The sequence below is a fragment of the Prinia subflava genome, chromosome 14 (genome assembly GCF_021018805.1).
Source record: "Prinia subflava isolate CZ2003 ecotype Zambia chromosome 14, Cam_Psub_1.2, whole genome shotgun sequence".
NCBI classification, from domain to species: domain Eukaryota; kingdom Metazoa; phylum Chordata; class Aves; order Passeriformes; family Cisticolidae; genus Prinia; species Prinia subflava.
The window spans coordinates 3,933,259-3,953,360 of NC_086260.1; the positions used below are offsets into that span (position 1 = coordinate 3,933,259).

The following is a 20,102-nucleotide window of genomic DNA, read 5'->3' on the forward strand; positions in this document are numbered from 1 at the left end:
CTCATCCTGAAAATTGTTCCAGGGAGTTTCATCTTCAAAATAAATGATTCATACCATCGTATAGGTGCACGTATATCTGTATGTCTGCACTGCTGTTTATTGTGCTGCACTGGCCTGGCTCAGGAGCTGTAGTATCTGAAGTGCAGAGAAGCAGTGACTGGAGAAAGGAATATCTTCTTTCAAACAAAGACCAAATATTTGACCATTATCTCTCTGGCTGTTGTAGTGGTTCTTGATATTTGCAGAACTGAGCAGATCACCGCGCGGATGAACACAGCACAGCAAAATATTTATTTTTAAGGTTTTTTTGAATGCCGAATGTTTGGTACAAGTTTATGAGGGTTAAACATTAATAGCAGATGTTGTTAATGAATAGAAGGCTTGAGCCTGCTTCTGAGACCTTTGAGTTAGTACATGAATTTTCTGGTTGATGACAATACTTGTAACACGCCTAATTATGAAGTAGTGTTCTAATCAAGCCTTGAATAACTGAAGAATTTCCCCTCCTCTTTTGCGGTTATTTCAGTGGCACACACACACAGATCGCTTCAGTGCCTGTGCATATTCTCAGTGATTTTTCTTTTCTTAGAACATTCATTGAGGTTTTTCCCCCAGAAGCGCGCGTATCCCTGCGGAATGTCCGTGCACGTCCCCTCCACCCCGGCCCCACCAGCACCTGAACTGGTGCCAGCCTCTCAAGTTGTTGTCCCAGTTTGTCACACTCACAGGTGAAGTACGTGAAAGTGATTATAGGTAATAAATATCTCTTTTTTTAAAACTTATTGCAGAGGCAGTTTTTCCCCTGTTAATGAGGGTAATTTGACTTGGTTGAAGGATTGCAGTTCTTAAGAATTAATGCAGCAATCCAATTCAAAGATTTAAAGAGATCTAAGATTTTTCACAGGTCGTGTGCTAGTGAATGTGCTCCTATCACATAGCAGCTAATGGACTTGAACAACAGTCTGTCATTTACTGTTACCTCAGTGTATAGCAGCTTTGCCCTTGATAGCGAGTATACTTTCCCAGCAGTGCAGGTTATTTAGTAGTGCCGTGTATTTGTAACACTTTTAAGAGACAGTATCCGATTTCTAACAGCCCTAATTACTGGATAAAGCCAGGTTACCTTTCTGACTTTCTTAATTACGTGTTTGGATCCTAATCTGTGTGAGCCTAAAGTGTTTTAGGCTCTAATAGCTGACTCCTCTTTTTTTTCTTTTTTTTTTTTTTTTTTTTTTTTTTTTTTTTTTTTAATTTATCTCTGTGTATACACATCTATAAAATAATTTCTGTGTTGCATTTTCCCTGTATCAGTGCTGAAAGGTTAATTCTGTAAATGCTGAAGTGTTAGGCAGTAGTCTCCATAAGGTCTCCTTGTTTTTAAGGATGCATTATTACCTTTTAACAGTGTTTTGTAATGACTTATTTGTAAATGCTGTTGGAAATGCTTTAATTTCTTGATCCTATTATGTTCCTGAATATGAAAAATCCTATTGTAAGGTAATTAGAAGGATTCTCTTCTATTTAAATGTGTGTTCTCTAGACAGTGTCACTCTATACTGTGCACACAAGAACCTTTGTTCCTTAATTAGAAAAAGGACTAGAGCTCATTAATTGTGGGTACAAAGTGATGCCTACTCAAATGGAGAAGCAATAATACAGTTTAAATAATGATTGATCCTACATTTTAAATCTTACACTATTTCGTACTGATAGTGATAAATAAGCAACATATAATGCAGGTTGCGAAGCAATGTGTGAAGATTTTTATTGAAAGATCTCTTTTTGCAAGGATAAACCTGTGTCGGGCACAATAAATAAAGGATGGATGGTACATACACAGCGTCTGCCGTTTAGGAAAGTCAGCATTTGTCAACAGAGCACCGTAGCAATAGCTGAGATGCTGGAGTTCACTCCACCCCATGCTTTAGAAAAGGAAATAATTGTGAGAGCTGAGCAGTCCAAAGCAGTTTGGATCTTGGCCTTACAGAGCTGTTATTATGATGAAAATAATATTTTAATGACTGCTCACAAACGGGATGAGTTGTAAATGTTTGAGTATTTTGCAGGGTGTTTTCTCTTGGAGATGATTGTACTTTGTTCCCTGAATTTCACCATCTCCCTGCTGTCCCCTTGGGAAGAGAAGGATGGACTTGGGAAGTCCTTCACCAAAATGCTTTGGTTTATGTGGTGGCTACAGAAACAGGGTGGGCTGACATGTGCACTGCAGGGTGAGCTCCCAGCAATGGCATTTCCCAAAAATCAGGAGTGTGTTGTGCTGAGCTTGGTCCTGCTGCCAAAGTGGTGCCTGTGTGGGTTTGGATTTTGGGTCTTGTCAGCTGAGGCTGGGCTGGGCAGAGCAAATCATTGGGGGTGATGCCCCTGTGGCTCCCCAGCCTGCAGCTCCATCTCCTCACAAATCCAGCAGTGCCCATTCCTCTCCTTGCCCCACCTTGTGTCAAAGACTTAAGAAAGAGAAAGCCTAATTTTTCTAACCCTAATGAAAACAAAGCAAACCTTTCCTGTATGAAGAATAGGAAAGTTGGAAGATGAGCCTTGATTTCCTGCTGAATTCCACAAATCAAAATGATTAGTGCTAGACTGGAGTGTATATTTCACTCAAAGCACATTGGCACTGAAAAAACCCCAGGAAACGTGGGGTTTCTCGGTATCCTTCTCTGCTGTATTCCTCTTGGTAGGAAAGAAAAATAGTTTTTAAAAGATAAAAAACCTGTTCTTCAATTGACTATGCAAAAATCTTATTGCAGTATTTATTCCAAACCTGCACACATAATGTTCAGTCAAGGAGAAAACAGCAAAAAACAGTTGTTGATGGACTTAGGCGAGAACTGGATTAAATAAGCATTAGTCTACTGAAGCTGATTACAGGAATATGAAAATGCAGTATCTTAATGGTACATATTTTCATGTGGCAGCTCAGTTGCCTTTCATTTTGCAGCTAATATGTCTATTCTTATGAGTCATTTACTTCTTTAATTACCTTTTGCAGGCAAGGCACCATGGTATATTAATGTGAATGATTTTTACTGCCAGTTTATCATACAATGCCCCAGAAGTTGAAAGGCGTAATTGACTTGGAAGAGCAGCTCATGAAGGAAACAATATTTAGTTGACAGTTTTCCTTGTACTCTCTGTTGACGTTTATGAGTTTACACTATGCTAAAGGAGTAATAAACACAATTTTCTTTCAATAACAGGAAAGAGTCGCTTTTAAAATACATTTGTGGAAAACAGATTTGTTCATTTCTTGAATAATATAGAATAATGCGTTTTCAGTGATGAGATGTATATAAGACTGTCAATTGAATTAAACCTTGGAAGGTGCATTTATAACCTGCCTTAGAGCATTAAAAGGTATTAGGGTGCATAGGAATCAAATCAGTTAGATGAATATTTAAATTATACACAGATTTGGATAAATCATATTCAGATCTGCATGTTAGATTATTTGGTGGCCTTCTCTTGCCATGGAGGGTGAAAGTTTGAAATGGGAATATGAGGGACAGAGGCTCTGTTTCTTTAGATGGAAGAACTCTCATCAGAAAGCTCCTAATAAACCCCGATTAGAGGATTATTGCAGAAACTTTCTATAACTTTCCAAGAGCCAGAGGCTTGAGGAAGGTTTAAAATCAGCTTTGCAATCCGTCAAAGTCCATTTTCTCTTGGAATGCTACTTTTATTGAAATGACCTTGTCAAATCGCAAATTCTTTTTCCCAGGCATCCCCAGGACGGTGCGCAGGTATGATTAATCATCCCATCCTGCTTTAATTAATTTAAAGGCGCCCGTGGCCGGGGCGGGAGGAGACGCCGGCTGCCGAGGGCAGCGCTTCCCCGCTTGGCTCGCAGGGAGTTAAACTTTTCACAGTTTTCCCGATTGTTTGCAGTTCAGCCCTCTGCAACATAATGAAAGTTTTCGAGCCATCTGTTGTTAAGCTGGCGGTGAGCAAGGCCAGTATATCCAAACAAAGTTCTGGCCTGCTGTAAACTGAACCTGTCAGTTTAGCATAGCTGCGCTGACCTCCCCGGGCGCGGGGCAGCGGTACCAGGCACTGCCTGCCTGCTCAGCTTCCAGGGGAACTTCTTGGGGGGACCGTGTTTACTTTTTCCACTTAGCGTTCCTCCCACAGGCTTGGACTAGTTTATACTAAATCTTCAAATTGACACTGTTCTAGTTTTTTTTTCCCCCCTCCTATTCTGAGCTTTCTCCTTTTTTCTTAATCTTCTAGGCCGTACAGGGGAAAAAAATTGTATTAAAACCCCACAGTGGCTGGCATTTGAGCTTTGAAGGAGGTGATGGGCAGGGAGGGGACAGCACAGGACAACTTCTGTGATTCTATAACTCTGTGTGTGCATGTGTGCCGCCGAGATTTTCTCTCAAAAGAAAGAGGCATGTTCCCAAGTATCCCAGCTTGCTTTCCAGCTCCTATTGTTCCCTTTGTTCTGTATTATTTAAGATCAGTTACTCATTTGCTTCAGAGGATTGGGAATAGCAGGCAAGGTGGAGCAGAGCAGCCAGCATCTATTGTCTTCCTGGGAGCCACAGTTTGCATCCAGAGTGGCTGGAGCAGCCTCCCTCCTGTTTCTGTTTGCTTCTGTTCAAGGGGTTGGTATCTCCAGCAAAAAGCACTAGAGAATTTGTAACTTTTTTGAGTGGAATTGCTAAGATCAGACTGGAAATGCCCTTTATTTGCAGGGCTGTGTGGCAGGGAGTTGCTTTCCTTTCTCGTTCGTATCAAATACGTGTTTCTTTGGCCTCATCTCCTCTGCCTCAGTGTGTTTGTGCTTTTTCCAGTCTTATTCTCAGGTTGCCTTCCTTTTACCTTCCTCCATAAATGCTCCTTTATTTATTCCTTTTTGTCTGGGATACAATACATGTCATTTCTCGGCTGGTATTCACTCAATACAAGTGATTTTAACTGTTTTTTAGGATTGGCAACAAAACTTGAAGTTCCTGTGCCAGGAAAGTGACTATTTGGTATTACCTGTTTTCAGTGTTTGTTTTTTGGACTAGACCTACAGTAAATACCTTTCTGCTACCGCTGCTGCCAAATTCAGCCTTTGCTTTCTACACTTGTGCTGTACCTGCTCCCTGCTCTTTGGCTGGTTTCGAGTGTGTTTTACTTACCTCATGATTCTTGGAAAGCAAAGCTGATCGTCAGTGACCCCGAATGCTGCAGTTCTCAGTTAGGAGGAGTTTTGCCTGAGGAAGAGCTGCTGAATCTGTGCCGTGTGTGAAACCAAACTGTGCCTTTGCAAAACAGCATCTCAGCCAGTCCGTGCCTTAACAGTGTGGTGCAAATGTGCTGGAAGCTCTGGAAAAAGCAGTAAAAGCTCTGGAAAAGCAGTAAAAGTATTTGGCCTTTCCAGAGGACCCTTCCAAGGACTTGTGCCAGTGCCCACCAGAGGGTAGGAGTGCCCAAGGGATGAGGGGGAAGGAATATGACAGTGGTGAGAAACACTCAATTTTAAATTAAAATGACTGCACTTACGAGGAAACCCCATCCAGCTCTAATCTGTTTGTAAGGTGACTGACACATAAAGTGCTTTTTGTTTTAAGGTAGAGGGAAATGCATTCAGGATAGAGTTTCTGGTGTAAATGTCAGGTGCAACGCAGTGCATGCTCACTCAAAAAGTCAAGCAGATAACCTTGGCATTTAGGGACATTGCCTTGTATAAAACGAAATTGTATTTTGTTTTTAAAAAGGAGGACTACATTAAGAGGTCACCTATTAGCTGTGTTTTTGCTAGCTGTCTGAAACTCAGCTCTACTGTCTATTAAACTCAAACCACTGTGTAAACATTCCTGTGTTGTTCCTGGTCTCTACAATGGCCAAGGGGATCAGGTTTCACCTGCCTGCACATCTTCAAGCAATTAAAGCAATTAGCTGGAAGCCATTTCACATTCAAGGTCTACTGTGACATTCAAGTCCAGAAGAAGTCTAGGGGAAAAGGAAAAAGAAGAGTATAAAAGGCCGCTGTGCAGCACATGCACACAAATAACCTGTGAGGGGGTTTTGGGCTTTACAACAACTTCCAAATGTGGTCAGGAGGCTTCGCAGCAGGCAGGCAGAGTTGCTGCTGAGAGAGGGAAAGATAAAGCAAAAACACCTAATGATACTTTAAATTATACCCAAGTTTTGCACAGGAAGGGAGGGGGGAGGAGAGAGAAATAGCAACATGATTTGGAACGATATTTGTGTGAAATAATACGGCGTTGGCCTTATTTACTGGTATTTCTCCTGGCATGGACATCATATTTTTCCTCTCGTTTAGGTGGGGATTTATATTTGGTGTTTACATTGTAAAACTACACTCACTCTGGCTAATGTATCCCTTACAATGACATTCAGCTCAGAGTTTAGTGATTCCAGCAGTAAGTCTTGAAAGCTGCTATTTTTTAAAAGGTTGGAGCAGATTAGTGGTGACCTTAAAAGATTAAACTAGTACAGTTTAAAGATAAATAATCAGCCTTTAGCACATTAGATAGCTACATAAGCATGACAGAAGGTGACTTTCTTACAACAGTTTCAGAATCCAGGCAGCATTTTTACATTTGAAACTTGACTAAGGCAGGGAACAGTGGTTTGCAGAAAGCAAGACATAAACTGATTGCACCACTTCAAATTGGTTAATACAGTTTTAAATCCACAGTTTTCCTGTTGGTTTTATTATTGAGAAGAGGCTAATTTTAAAAGCTATGCCTGCTGCAAGAGAAGATCTTGCTTTGCTGTCCTGGAGGGTGTTCTTAATCAGAAATAACCGCAGGCTAAATTATAATGTGGAATCCTGCTGCCCTTTAACCTAACACTGCTGCTCGTTCAGTGTTTGTTAACAAATAGCTCTAAGTACAAAATTGTTTGAGAATTACTTTTTCATTATATTTGCTGACTTCAATTAGAATAAGAAGCTTATTTGGGGAAGAAAAATTAAAAATGTATGGGTTTCTAGAGAAAGTTTCAGCAATTGTTTCCTGGCAAGTGTCGCCTTCGGAACATAGCTGTGGACTCCGTGGCACATGTAATTAAATTGAAATAAAATTACCTTCTGAACTAATATTTCTGCACCGGTGGCAAAGGCAGAGCTCAGGAGCATCCCAAGAATCAGCCCTTGGAAAGATGAAGAAGCCAAAATGGTGGCAGGGGCTCAGGCCAGGGCCCCTTTTGCACCTTGCAGGGGGATGCAGTTCCTAAGGAAAGAGGCACCAATTCCCCACCCCTGTGGTGTTGGGGAGGGATGGGCTACAGATGCGAGTGACACAGTGTCCTGTTTTTATTTCACTTTGAATAACACGTAATTGAAACGTACACTCGGCAAATTAATTGGTGAGTTGAAGGTAAGAACTGCTGAGTTAGTAGAGACAGCACCAGCCCTGTTCTTTTTTTCCCCTTAAGTTTACATGCTGGAGCGGAAACGCCGCGGTGCTCAGAAAGGAGGTGATGCCTCTGTAAAGCAGATCCTTCCAATTTTATTTTTTTTCTAGCTTAGTCTTCTGTTTCTATGATCTGCCTTTTGAACTGTTTTTGTGGCTGATCAGTTCCACCTAATATGTCTCTTGATTTCTGCTATTGTAATACTCAGACGACATGCTGTTCTCTTCATTTTTATAAGCTTTAGATGCTCCTGCCTGTCATACTCTGGCGGTTTATCTTCAGCGTCTGGATTTGCTTTCAGACTTGCATGTCTATCAAGCTGCTGTTGCTTTGAATGTGAGATCAAAAGAAGATGAATTCCAGTAAAAAATTTCCTTGTATGAAGAAAAGATTGGGGGCCTATGTAAACATCCCACTGACAGCTCCCAATGAGTTATTTTAGCAGAGCATTAGCACCCAGAATGACAGACAGTCCAAGACTACATGCTAAATAACAAATCAGTCCCTTCAGTGGCAGCAGCACGTTGCCACAACAGCAATACATTTTCTAAAGGAATCCTGTTCCTCTTTTTTATTGAATATGGCTGTTCGACTGCTCATTTCTTCACGAGCTGCCTTTGAGTGCCAGCCCCAGTTTACTTTTTCTTGACAATATCTGTGTCATGTCACCAATATGACAGCAGACAGGGCTTTGATAATTGGGTGGGGAGATGGTTAGTTAGTCATCTCCAGCTAAATAGGTAGTTTGTTTTAGGGAGGGGAAGGAGATGACGAAGGAGGGGTGGCATCTGCCGGAATGCTGAAGTTACACTTTGGGAGATGCTGAATGCAAGTCCCTGCGCCCAAGATGGGTTGTGTTTTTTGGGCGGTTGTTTATATTTCAGTTCACGCAGTTAGAGAAAACATCTCTGCAGCCCGGCCAGCCTCCCGAAACAGTTTCCACAGCAAGTCACAGCACTGTCGAGGGTAGGAACGTCAAGCTTGGCTGGACTTCCGTGCAAATCCGAATTTGCCTAGATACAGAAGCGAGGTGTGCTTCTGGCTGCTGTTTGGTCTAGTTGGGGACATAATTAGTTCTGTTTGTTTCTGCTCACAGATGGGGGGGTTTAATAGTGCAGAGTCCCTGGATTTTTGTGCCGGGTGTAGTGCTAAACCCAGCTTTGAGATTACCTGTGAGCTCGGGCCGATCTCACCACTTCGCAAGGGAAGAATTAGGGAAGGAATGCTTTGCGGTTTCTTTGTCATTTAGTAAAAGCAGAGGTTGCTACTGTGGAGGCAGAGCCCGGTGGCTGCCGCGAAGGGCAGTGCTCCAGCGTCTCCCTCCAGCCTGTGCTCCGGCTGCACAGCACTTCCTGTTTATTCAAACATCTTTTTACCATTCTTCAGCCCCCGCTTCACAGAAACAGCCAGAAACATCTCCAGCGCGAAGACGGAAATCTAAAGGCAGACAGTAAGAGCTCACTCTGTTAAACTCTTCATTTTCTCTGCGAGCGCTCAGAGGAGAGGAGCGTGCAGGCAGGGCTGAACTTTTAACGCGCTGCCTTGAGCAGGCAGCCTGCAGCGCAGGAGAGGGGAATTGCTTCGGCTTGAAGCAAAAGCAGCCGGTTCAGGTTGTTTATGGCGGTGTGTTGACAAGGGTGGGGTTTTTGGCATGGCTTTGGAGAGCTGTGGCGAGGACCCAGTCCTCTTCTGGGGTGGCTGTCACCTTGCGATGCCCCTCTGGCATGGCAGCAGCCATGTGCCACCATCCCCGCCAGGTGCTGCAGTTTATCCTTGCACTTCTGCCAAAAATACCCAAACAACAACACCCCCCCCAAGGAAGGGAAACGTGGCTGCTGCTCTGGGCAGCAAAAGTGGTGCAAACCCACCGAGTGGCTTTTTTGTTTTCTGCAAATTGTTTGCATCGTGGCTCTGGCACCACATGCAAACCAGCCTCGCTAATATTTGTACCAATTTCATGCTAATAAAAATCAGGCTGCTGAGACAAGCATGGCTATTATCTCATTCATATGACTATTGTTTAGACCTGTGGTACTACAAAAGGAAAGGGAAAGCGTGCTCACGCCGGGTAATGGTTGTTAACTTCTCACGTGAGGGATTTTCTCTGCAGTTTTTCAGTATTAATGATTGTTGTATGAATGGTCTTCAGGGGTTGTTGGAAGATAGTGTAGATCCTCTGGGTAATCCATGTCACAACACGGATGCTGGATTTTTCCCCCTCTGTTCAAGTGACTTCAAAAACTGCTTGATATTTCTCAGTGGTTTCTCCCCCCCTCCCGCAAAAGTCCACTGAAATAGCAGGTAACTTTTTTTTTGGCAAGCATTCGTGGTGCTCATATAGTGTGAAACATAAGAGAAAATGGAAAATATGTTCCCTGCCCTATGGAGAAAACCCATCCTCCTTGAGGCTTTTCCTGCCTCTCCAAGATCCAAATAACACTTTAAAATTTTAAACTGTAAACCCCCATCTTCCTAGAAAAGAGAGCGAGAGAGAAATCAAGCTGTGTGTTCAGCCAAACCGCAAGTACAACAAACATATTTTGAAAATATATTGCTAGTCTGGCTTTTTAATGTTCAGAAGTTGTTCTACTTTGCAGAAAAAAAAATGGTGTTTGCAACTGCCTTAAGGACAATTTGTTTAACAGTAGGAGTAATTTCATGGGGAAAATGGAAAGAGTGACTGAAGTTATTTACTCAGATGTTAGTGTAGGTGTGGGGCAGAAAACTCTCTGTGGGAACAGTGGGCTGCTTTTCTTGGTATCTTAGTCTATTTGATGACCATCAAATTTCCCAGCTCACTGGTTTTGTTTTTTCTGGATGGCATGTTTGATTATTTATCAGAAGGGAAAGGGAGTAGCTGAAGCAAATAAACATGTGACCAAGCTGTGTTTTGTTTTCCACTCAGAAGGCCATGCCCTTTAACAGATACACAGAAAATAATAAACGTATTGTTTTATGATAAAAGGAAATTATGTGTATCGTTTTCTTTAGCGAGGCCATTAACCCCTTGTGTTCGGTGGTCTCCGCCTTCTGGCAGCTTGTTGGGCTTGCAGCTGGGAATTAAAGGCACTTAAACCCCCCTCTTGCCTGGAACATTTCCATGGATTACTGCTCCAGCCCTTTGGATTTGCTGGATTTATTGCATAGTCATACAGCAATGGTCATCTCCCCGGTCCTACTTGGGGTGTGACTGACTAAATGAGAGATGCTTTGAATTTTCAGAAGGGTGCTGATTTCCAAAGAAAACCTTGGCAAGAGATGCTGGGATCTTCCAGCCTCCAGCGCTGGTGTCTGTGCAGCGCGAGGGGTTGCAGCTGTGTTTGGTCCGTTACAGGCAGTGTCAATTTATGGGATTCTCTTTTAAATGCCAGGTGTCTAGCACGCAGTATTTCCTTTATAATACCAGCTCTGGACAATGCTCATTATCTTCCCTTAAAAAAGAAAAACCCCAAACAAAAAACGAAACAACACCCTATAAACTAAATCACTGTCAGGAAGTAAAATACAGGTTTGCTTCATCTCCGGGAAGCATGTTGCATGCTTTAGCTGCTTTTATGGGATTAAAAGAAACAAGTTAAGACTGTCATGCACATGAAAGGAAACCGAGATGTGGTTTGCTTCACATTGTGCAGGTAGGTATAAATTTAATAGACTGACTTGCTTTCAGAATCTCTCTTTGTCTCCGCGAGTCGCATGTCAGTTCCAGCGCGTTGATGAGCTCCGCGGTCTGTAATAGCGCCTGACTGCCGCTGCCCCGCAGGTGCCCCATCGGCAGCAGGGTCCTCCTCCTCCTCCCCATCCTCCTCAGGGATGGAGGTTCCCTCCGAGGAGTGGCTTCACATTGAGAAAGGAAAAATTTGCCTGACATCTTGAAGTTGTGATCGAGTCTGTGCGTCGCTGGTGGGTCTGGGCAGGAGGAGGTGGACGCTTCACCTTTTGGCTCCGAGGGCTCAGCGCTCCCTGGAGAGCCCAAGGGGATGGCAGGGGCTGGAGCTGGGGCTTTGGGGCTGAGGGAGGAAAAAATGGCAGTCGAAATAGCAGGGAGAGGAAGGGCTGGCAAAATAAGGACCTGAAACTTAAGTGTGATGTAAAGAAGAAAGAGGAAATGAGCGGCTTGGGGCCAGGTGACATGGGCAGGGGCTGGGCTGGGGGACATTGCTGCCACCCCTTTCCCAGAAGCTTTCTGAGGGTTGAGGAGGCTCAGGAGGGGCTGAGGAATGGGCTTTAGGATAGAAGTGCAGGATTGAGGTACCTGGAAAGACAGAGGAGCAGGAGCAGTTGCATCTTTTTGGACAGGGGATCTCTCCAGCCCTGGCTGAAGTCCCTGGGCAGAAGCCCATGAAGGACCTTTCCATGGGGGAAAATGTCCTCCCAGCCTCCAGCAATTAAAGGTTTGTGCCTGAAGCATAAACATTTGTACCTTGATTTCTATTTTTATCTTTCCAAAGGTAGCTTTAAATGCTCTCATGACTATCTCTGCAAGTGTCTAATCCTTTCTTTGCATCCTCCCCATGCTCTTGGCCCTGGTGATATCTTGTGACAGTAAGTTCCAGAGAGTAATTACAAGTTGTGTATTAAGAAAGGAAAAAAAAATCCTTTTATCTGTTTTATTTTTATCTTCTTTTTTTTTTTTTTTGATGGCTGTTGCTTCCTGACTTCATTCAATGTCCCCTTTTTCTTGCGTTATGAGAAATGGCAAAAGCACCAGATGTACCCTCTCAGGCCGAGTCACAATTTGTGTACTTGTTATCATCTCCCCTCTTACTCATCTCTCGCTAAACTAAACACTCCCACCCTTATCAATCTTGCCTCGTATCTGCTGAGCCCTCTAATCATTTTCGTCGCCTCCATCTGAACCTTCCCTATTTTTGCTTTACCAGAATCTGTTAAAATTAAGGTTTTTACAAGCGGTTCTAAATTAGGTTGTGCCGTAGAAGTGCAGAGATGTGATTTGCAGCTTTAGTTTTTCCGTGTTTTGGGCTGTCCCAATGTTTTGCTTTCTTCATTCACCCAGCAGCAGCGAGTGTCTGACGGAGCGTGGTGAGATGTCCACAGTCAGGGGCTGTATTTCATGGGCCTCTGAGTACAAGTTTGTCATGCAGTGTTTTGGAAAACAAGCTTAAAATATGTTCCCTGTTTTGTTGACCACACAGGGAAGCGCGCAAGCAGCTGTATGCAATATACTATTTATGTTGTAGCAACAAAAAGGCCCTCTTCCTTCTCCCCCCCCACCTTATCCCTCTTCTCTTCTCTTTTAAAAAATATGAGAACTTCCCGTGCTTTTGACATCCAAGAAAAACGCGGCTCAGCAGTGAATACTCCTCCAAATATTCAAAGGTCTGGTTCACTTTTGCATAAACACAGTAGTTCAGAATCTGATCTCAAGCCTACAGAAATGAGCTGGAAATCCCATAAGATTTTTTTTCATCACTCAGGAACAGTTCAGTTCTGGTTCAGTTTGAAAGGGGAGCCAAGATTTGTATCCTTTCTCATTTTACCAGGATGTGTTGGCCCATCCCTCCTTTCTTGCTGGTACAGACCGCTACATGCTGTGAGTCTTGGCATGCCAAAATAAAGAGAACCATTTTTAATGTTTGGGAACTTTTTGCCAGATACTTTTTAAGTGGCTTTGATGAGTCCTGACTGTGACTCTTTAAAAGAAGGGACAGAAGGTGTTTTTGCGGTGCAACCGCCTGAGGATTTCATTTATGCTTCAAAAAAGGGATTTTTGTAGCCGTTGTCCCTGTTGTAGCTGCTTCAGGGTTTGCAGGTTCCCGGTGTTGGCTGAGGCTGATCTCTCACCCTGCTGTCCCTTGCTGCCTGCCTCCTTCATCCCTGTAGTGTCTCCAAATATTGAAGACAATACCTCATCCACCTTTTCCCTGAAACTGGTGGAGTTCCTGAATAAATTACGAAACGGAAATCATTTTTTTTGGATGCAAACTCTGTTTTCCCCCTGTGTGGTGCTGGGGCCTCACAGGCAGGACCTTGCCAGCCATGGGATGGGCTGTGGGATGGCAGGGCAGGGCCATGGAGTCCACTCGTCCTCCCACTGGCAGGAGAAACCTCAGTGCCCACGAGGACGAAGTGCAGCAGAGCTGGGACACAGGCAGCTCCACCCTGTGGGTTTGAAAGAAAGGGTTTCTGTTTCCAGTGCCTTTTTCTGGAGGGAATCTCCTTAACTGGTAGCCAGGATCTATTCCAGAGGAAAGAAACTAAGCCTGCTGGAAGAAAAATAAAGACTCATCTTCTTTCCTTATGACTGAATTATTCTAGGAGATGCTTCAGCATGAGGCTCATTGCCAGCTCCCTTGCTCCAAGTGTGCCCCTGTCACATCAGGGACAGGATATGAGCCAGGGTTTGTACATGTGGACCTCAGGTCCCTTCTCTTTTTCCAGCATAGGAATCACCCTTTAGTCAGTTGTCCAGACCAGTCTGCTGTGGTCTTCATGGCCATTTTATGGAGTGAAGGATTGCTGTTGAAGCTCTCCTCTGTGCCGAGCTGGCTGGTAGCCCTTGGATGGAACCAGCCTTGCAGATTTGCTGCAGCCAAGTGAGGTGCTGGGTACAGACAACATCTCTCCAGGCTCAGGGCATCCCTCTGCTGCACCAGTGGAGCTGGGAACACGGGGGTGGAGGAGGATTATTTATTGAAACAAGGAAGTAGAGGATAAATGGGGATGGGGATTGTTTGAATCCAAGGTCGTTGAGAAGGCTGGACAGCAGGAATGCTTCACCAGGTTATGTTGCATCCTAGCCCCATGTCCTGCCTGTAGCTATCCTCAAACTTCCCTGCTGCACTGCCAAGAGCAGTGTTCGGGCTCTTGGATGTGTCATTCTGTGTGTGGCACGGGGTCAGGGAAGGGATGCACATAGCAGCTCATTTCCCAGTTCTGGAGGAAGATGGAAGAGCTGGGCACGAATGTCAGAGGGAATAAGTGCTGCAAGAACATCTGCTTCTCCTTTTTGCATCTTCTACATTTTATTCCTCCTCTTCATTTTGGTTCCTTTCCTATTCTCTAGTTGCTTCATCTCACCTCCCCCTGTTCTGTTCCTCCCAGAGGAACAGCACTACCCACTGCTGTCGCTTTGCACTATTTTTTATTTTTTTCCCTTTGCATACTGCTCCGCTCCTCGCTGGTTTCCACACGTTGTGCGGCTCCCGAGCCTGCCGGAGGAGAACTGCAGCAGGGCTCCCCTCCAATGTGTCTGCCTCCTACCACCGCTCCTCTACATCTGCTGCTCCAGGAGAAGAGAGTGTCGCAGGAGAGGAGGTAGAGGAGGCAGGAGTGGGAGAGACATGAAGCATCTCTGAAGCTCGGGTGCATCCGGGCTTCCGAGCTTGAGAGCTGCATCTTGCCGCTCTGCTGGGAGCAGCTGTGGAGTGGAGCGGGGTGTGAGGACAGATGGGAGCTGAGAAGGAAGAGAGATTGCTGGCTGAGTCTAAATTCCCCCTCGTCCCACCCAGGAGAAACAAAGGTACTTGCCTTGTGAGACTGAAGGGAAGCAAGAAGCCCTTTGGGGAGGTGGGCCGTGCTCTGCTGGGAGAGGCTCCTGAAGCTGTCAATGGGGCAATTCCTCAGGGCCTGAAGGCAGCATGAAATCTGGGGAGAAATAGACAATGGGAGGACTGCATGCCTGCTGCTGCAAAGTTGCGCTTTGCCCAAACCTCAGTGGGGAAGTTGAGCAGTAGTGGAAGCTTGCAAGGGTATGGCTATCACAGGTCAACACACAAAATTTGGGACCAGCGTGGTGTTTGTTTGCTCCAAGGGCAGATTTTGCCCTTAAAGTTTCTCCCTTCTCATCTCTCTCTGCTTGCTTGTTTTGTTTTATTTTGCTGTTTAATGACCATAACTAAAATTACGGAGAGAATATGATGTTGGCTGGCAATTAACTTTCCAGATTTATTGCTTGGACACTTCAGATGGCTGCAGGACCACCTCTGATTTCAGGGAACTCTTTCTTCCTCCTTTCTCATAAGTAGTTTTGTCCACCTGGAAAGGCCTAGAATCCTTAGGAATCTGTAAAAATACATGGTATTTTGTTTTGTGCCCTCCTTGCAACTTCTGGGTGTGTGTTCATCCAAATATTTCAGAGGCAGCCCATTCATTACTGCCCAGATACCCTGGGAATTGGCAGGACACCCCTTTATTTTGCATCCTCGTGGATGCTGCTCCTCTCCCCACCCTCCAGCGTACATACCTTTCCATACATCCTAAAATTCCCTGGATTGATCTTTCCATGCCTGATAAACCTCAGGTTCAGAAACAAGCTTCCCCTGCCGTTAGAGCCAGGCCTATTATAGCTGCAGGTCATCATATTTCATTAATAACTGATGGATATTAATACCAGTTAGAGCAGATGGGAAGGGAGGAGCTGGAGCACTTTTTCTTCAGTAGGAATAGGATGATGGAAAAAAGTTGGAGAGTTGCTGCCTTGTACTGGCTGCAGTGGTGGAACAAGTTAGCAAGAGGCTCCATGCGACTGGATCCTGTTACTGCTTTCCTTATGTACTGACACTGAAAGCAAGTATATGGCATTTAAGCAGCATTTCTATTTTTAAAGTTCTACCCTCTTTTTCCAGTGTATTTCCAGCCTTCTTCACAAATCAGGAGTTTCTGGCCACATCAAGTCAGAGGCAGGGCTGCATTTTTACCCTGCATCAGAGCTTGCCCAAAGAGGATGGTGAAACTGAAAGGTCAAGATGCTTGCATGGAAATGTTGAATTACAACAGTAACTGGGGTGATAACAGTGCCCAGCGTTCTGGGCAAACAACAGCTGGGCAAACAAGTCACGTTCTGTCTGTCTTGCAGTAAAATTGTCTCGGTCATCTCAAATGTGTACTTTTTTTTCCCCCCTCCTGGTGCTTAAGTGGTTGGGAAATAATAAATGGTTGCCACTTCCCTACGCACAGGGACAGGGCTTTTCAGTGGGGCTTCCCACTTACGCTGTGAATGAAACAGGCTTGATTCATCTCACAGTTAATGTACTGTTAACATTTTTCCTGGGTTAGGTGTCACCCAGTGTTGACTCTCAAATACCATTCCAAGTTTGTGCAATGTCTCTCAAGTGCTGTATTTCAGTTGCCTTTTTACTGGCTTCTGTCTTACACCAGAAAATCTCCTTATGTCTGGGTGATTTCCTAATAGATAAGAAAACACCTTGGGAGTTCATTTACTGTATCTTGCGTTTATGCATAGGATGACTTGATTGGTAGGCAGCCTTTTCCTGAAGTTGTCCTTCCAAATCTGTATTTGTAGTGACCAAAACCCATGGAAGATTCCTTTTCTGGGGGACACTTTCCTTTCTCTTTTTTTTTCAGTAAGTGGGAGGATTTCCCCTTTTGTTTTGGTGCAGAGAGGAGGATGGTTGCTGCTGCTCTGTGATTCACTGCTGGAGGCCAGGATTGGTGTCTCTGGGTGCCCCAAGAAGCTTTGTCCAGGCTGGCAGGCTCTTTGAGCAGTGCAGATAACGTGGCTGCTGGTAAATACAGAGCCAGATACTTGAAGCACGTCTGTGGTTTTGGGGGCTCTTGGCATCTCCAGCTGCCCATCCATGAAGGAGCACGCTGTTGTCTGGACACACAAACATGAGCTGGTTTTTCGTGGCCCCTGGCAATTGTTCGCTTGCAAGCACGTGGTGGAGATTTAGGATGTAACTACGGCAGTGGGGAGGAATGTGTGAAAAGAGCTTGGAGATGTCAGAGCACCTGCTTGTGAGGAGAGGGCCACGTTAGCAGAGCTGTTGGCTAGAAGTAAACAGTCCTGGCACCCTTGTTTCAGGACTTGGCAGCAGCAGGAGTTGAACCGAATCCAGCTTTACTCTCTACTGCCTGTTCAGTAAGTTGAGGACAAGGCAGATGATTAAGGAAATGTGGGGAAACTGCTACAGAAGCTTTTGGAAAGATAAGAGACTTTGGTCTCCATGTCTGACAGTCTGGCACTTCTCACTAGCATTGAATTCACATGCAAATCAAAGGCAACATCTACTCCCACAGGAAGCTTTATTAATGTACAGGCCTGCTTGCGAATCTCCGTGCTGATGAAGGTTGTGGGACTGACTTCACTCAAATTAATTTCCCTGTCTATCCTCGCCTGAGCACTGTGCAGCACCGGCAGCCTCAGCAGGGCTCCCACGCCGGCAGCCAGGGATGAGCCCCGGGCGGGAGCGGCACTGCCTGGAACCAGGGGAGGGTGTGAGGCTGCTTGGCTTGGATTGTACAGGTGTCCACCGGGCTGGAACTGACATCAGCAGAGTAATTCCATGAAGGCAAACTCCGGGCTTGAAGTGTTTTGTGTGTGAGAGGAAGGAGGGTCGGTGTATCCCGAGCCAAGCCGTCTTCCTTGTACATGTCCTGTTGTGTGTGAGGAGTATGGATGAGGCTGGGAAGTGGCAAGGACAGGAATTGGTCTAAGGCAGGAGGGAGGAAAGGCTGAGCAGGGAGGAGTAGAAAGGCAGAGGGATGTGGGATCCCTGGGTTCACTGTACCTACCACCAAGGATGTGGTAGCTCCTTGATGCAGATGCTCAATAAGAACCATATCTGAGCTATAAACAACCTTCCACATCTTAAACCCGAGCTCATCTGATGCTCAGCTTTTACTGCTGTCAGTTATTTGTAAGTGAAAAAGTGAAGTCTTGAGAGGAGAAATGGGAAATGCCATTTCCATCTGCAATCCCTGGAATGTCACCATGTTGCCATCTCACTTGCATCTACCTCGCTTTTTTCCCTTTGATGTTCCTGTCCATCCTGGCTGTTTGTATCCCTGATGCTCCCTCTAGCCCACTTTTATTCTTCCTAATCCTTTTCTTCCTGTCCTGCTCCACCCTCTGTGTTGCTCCTTCCCTCTTGCCATCTCTGTTCCCACCAGGTTTGCACCAGCACAGGTGACAACTAGACACAGAATGGGACAGTGTAGATGCCACCTTGGATGGGGACCCTCACCAGTGGTGGGTGTGAGGGGTGTGGGTGCTGAGCAGCTGGACTAGAGCAGGGGCAGAGCTCTGGCTCTCCTCCAGCAGAGCTGTGCCAGTGCCAGCCTGTCCCCACAGCCAGGGACACTCATTGGTGTGGGGTCAGTCATTTTGAAGGTTTATGGTGGCAGTGGCCACCCCGCCAAGCTGCACGGAGCTCCGTGGCCAGCTCGAGTGGAGAGAGCAAGCATTTCTTGCATGGCTACTTGTTCTGGGAATCTTCAAAAATTTCTGGCAGCCAGTTTAATTGTGCAACCTCTCAGCTGCCAGAACGGATAGAATATGATCATATCACATGAAATGCATGCAGGGTCTGCTATAGCAACTGTATTTCAAAGAGACAACACATATGGTGACTGGTTCTTTTTGGAATAATATCTATAAGTTGATGATGTTTTATTCAAAAAGGCTGTAGCTTGAAAGGTTAGGGATGTTCTGATTGTTTAGTGTATGATTAAAGAAAGGCTTCTGTGGTTTTTTTGGCCTATTGAATCTAATTACTGGGAACTAAAATGATCATTTGATTGCACATTTACCTGGAATTATTCTTCTGCAGAGCCAGTCTTAATAATATATAATAATATGTTGCGCTTGTGCTGTATAGAGCTTCTTGTCTGAGCAACTCAGAGTGCTTTACAAGTATTCATTAATTAAATAAGCCATACAACACCCCTGTTAAATAAGTGAGTATTTGTTGCCCATCCCCTTAAGTCTTGTAGATTTTATTTCTGCTACCTCTGCCCACCCTTGAAGATGCTTTAACAGCTAAATAAGTTAATTCAATACAAATAAGGTATTTTTTAACCATCCTTAGCAATTTCTGCATAAAGGTTTCTTTTGTTGCATTGAATTCTTTGGTAGGCTGTAGGGTTTTCTGGTTCTTGATGGTTCACCATTGTGGGGTGGTGGCTGTGTGTGTGTGAGCTCAGATCCGTGCCCAGCAGCTCCCTGCACCCATTGCAGGGCATGGGCCAATTCAGAGATGTTATGGGTGCACTAAGCTCCAACCAGTTTGAAATGCAAAATCTAATTTTACCTGCACCGTACCCAGCTCTGCTGGAAATTGTATCCACCCTTTGAGAGTTTTTCTGATCCAGTGGAGACTTGTTATTAAATCAGAAAGAATTGGGAAGGTGGGCTTGTTGCCAGAGCATTAAAAGGTCTCTCCTGCCTACTTGCCCTGGTCAGCAGTGGTGGTTCTTCACTCCACTGAGCTGACCAGTGTCTCTCCAAAAGTAAAAAAAGATGGGTTTAGGCCATAAAATAACAAGGTTTTACTGGGTGGGGGGGTTGGATTTGAGTTTGCAGACCTTGATATCAAACCTTTCCCAGCAGTTCTGTGCTGAGATTAAACACTCTGCAACTTGAAGGAGCAAGTGAAACCTGAAGCATATCTGACTTCTTAATTAAATAGGTATTAATTAAATCACTCAGAGAACATACACAGTAGGAGTGGGGAAGGTTTTTTCTCTCCTTCCATGTAGGCAACTTGCAAAGGGACTATTTTTCTTGTTTTACATTAATGAAGTCTTCAGCCTTCCCACTTTTCCACCTACACATGTACTGAACGTCTCCAAGGAGACCAAGGAGGCCCCGGTCCGGCGCTGGAGAATCCTGCGGGAGCAGCAGGCTGGGGTCTCGCCAGCACAGCCTCAGCTGTGCCACAGTCTGTCTTGCAGGGATCATCCTTGATGTCCCCTGGCTGGGGAGCCAGGAGGGAGCCAGGGCAGGGACTTGC

The 20,102-nt window shown here is 44.9% G+C and overlaps 1 protein-coding gene across 9 annotated transcripts in view; it reads left to right on the top strand.

The window, feature by feature from the left end:
- FOXP1 (forkhead box P1) overlaps positions 1 to 20,102 on the top strand; it is a 379,483-nt gene that overhangs the window by 245,847 nt on the left and 113,534 nt on the right. Inside the window, exon 1 of one of the 9 annotated variants that reach the window (XM_063411795.1) lies at positions 8,637 to 8,839. The exons of the other annotated variants lie outside the window; for them this stretch is intronic. The gene's annotated coding sequence lies outside the window, so the exon portion shown is untranslated. Of the gene's footprint in view, positions 1 to 8,636; positions 8,840 to 20,102 lie in introns of those variants that run through there. 9 annotated transcript variants of the gene reach the window in all.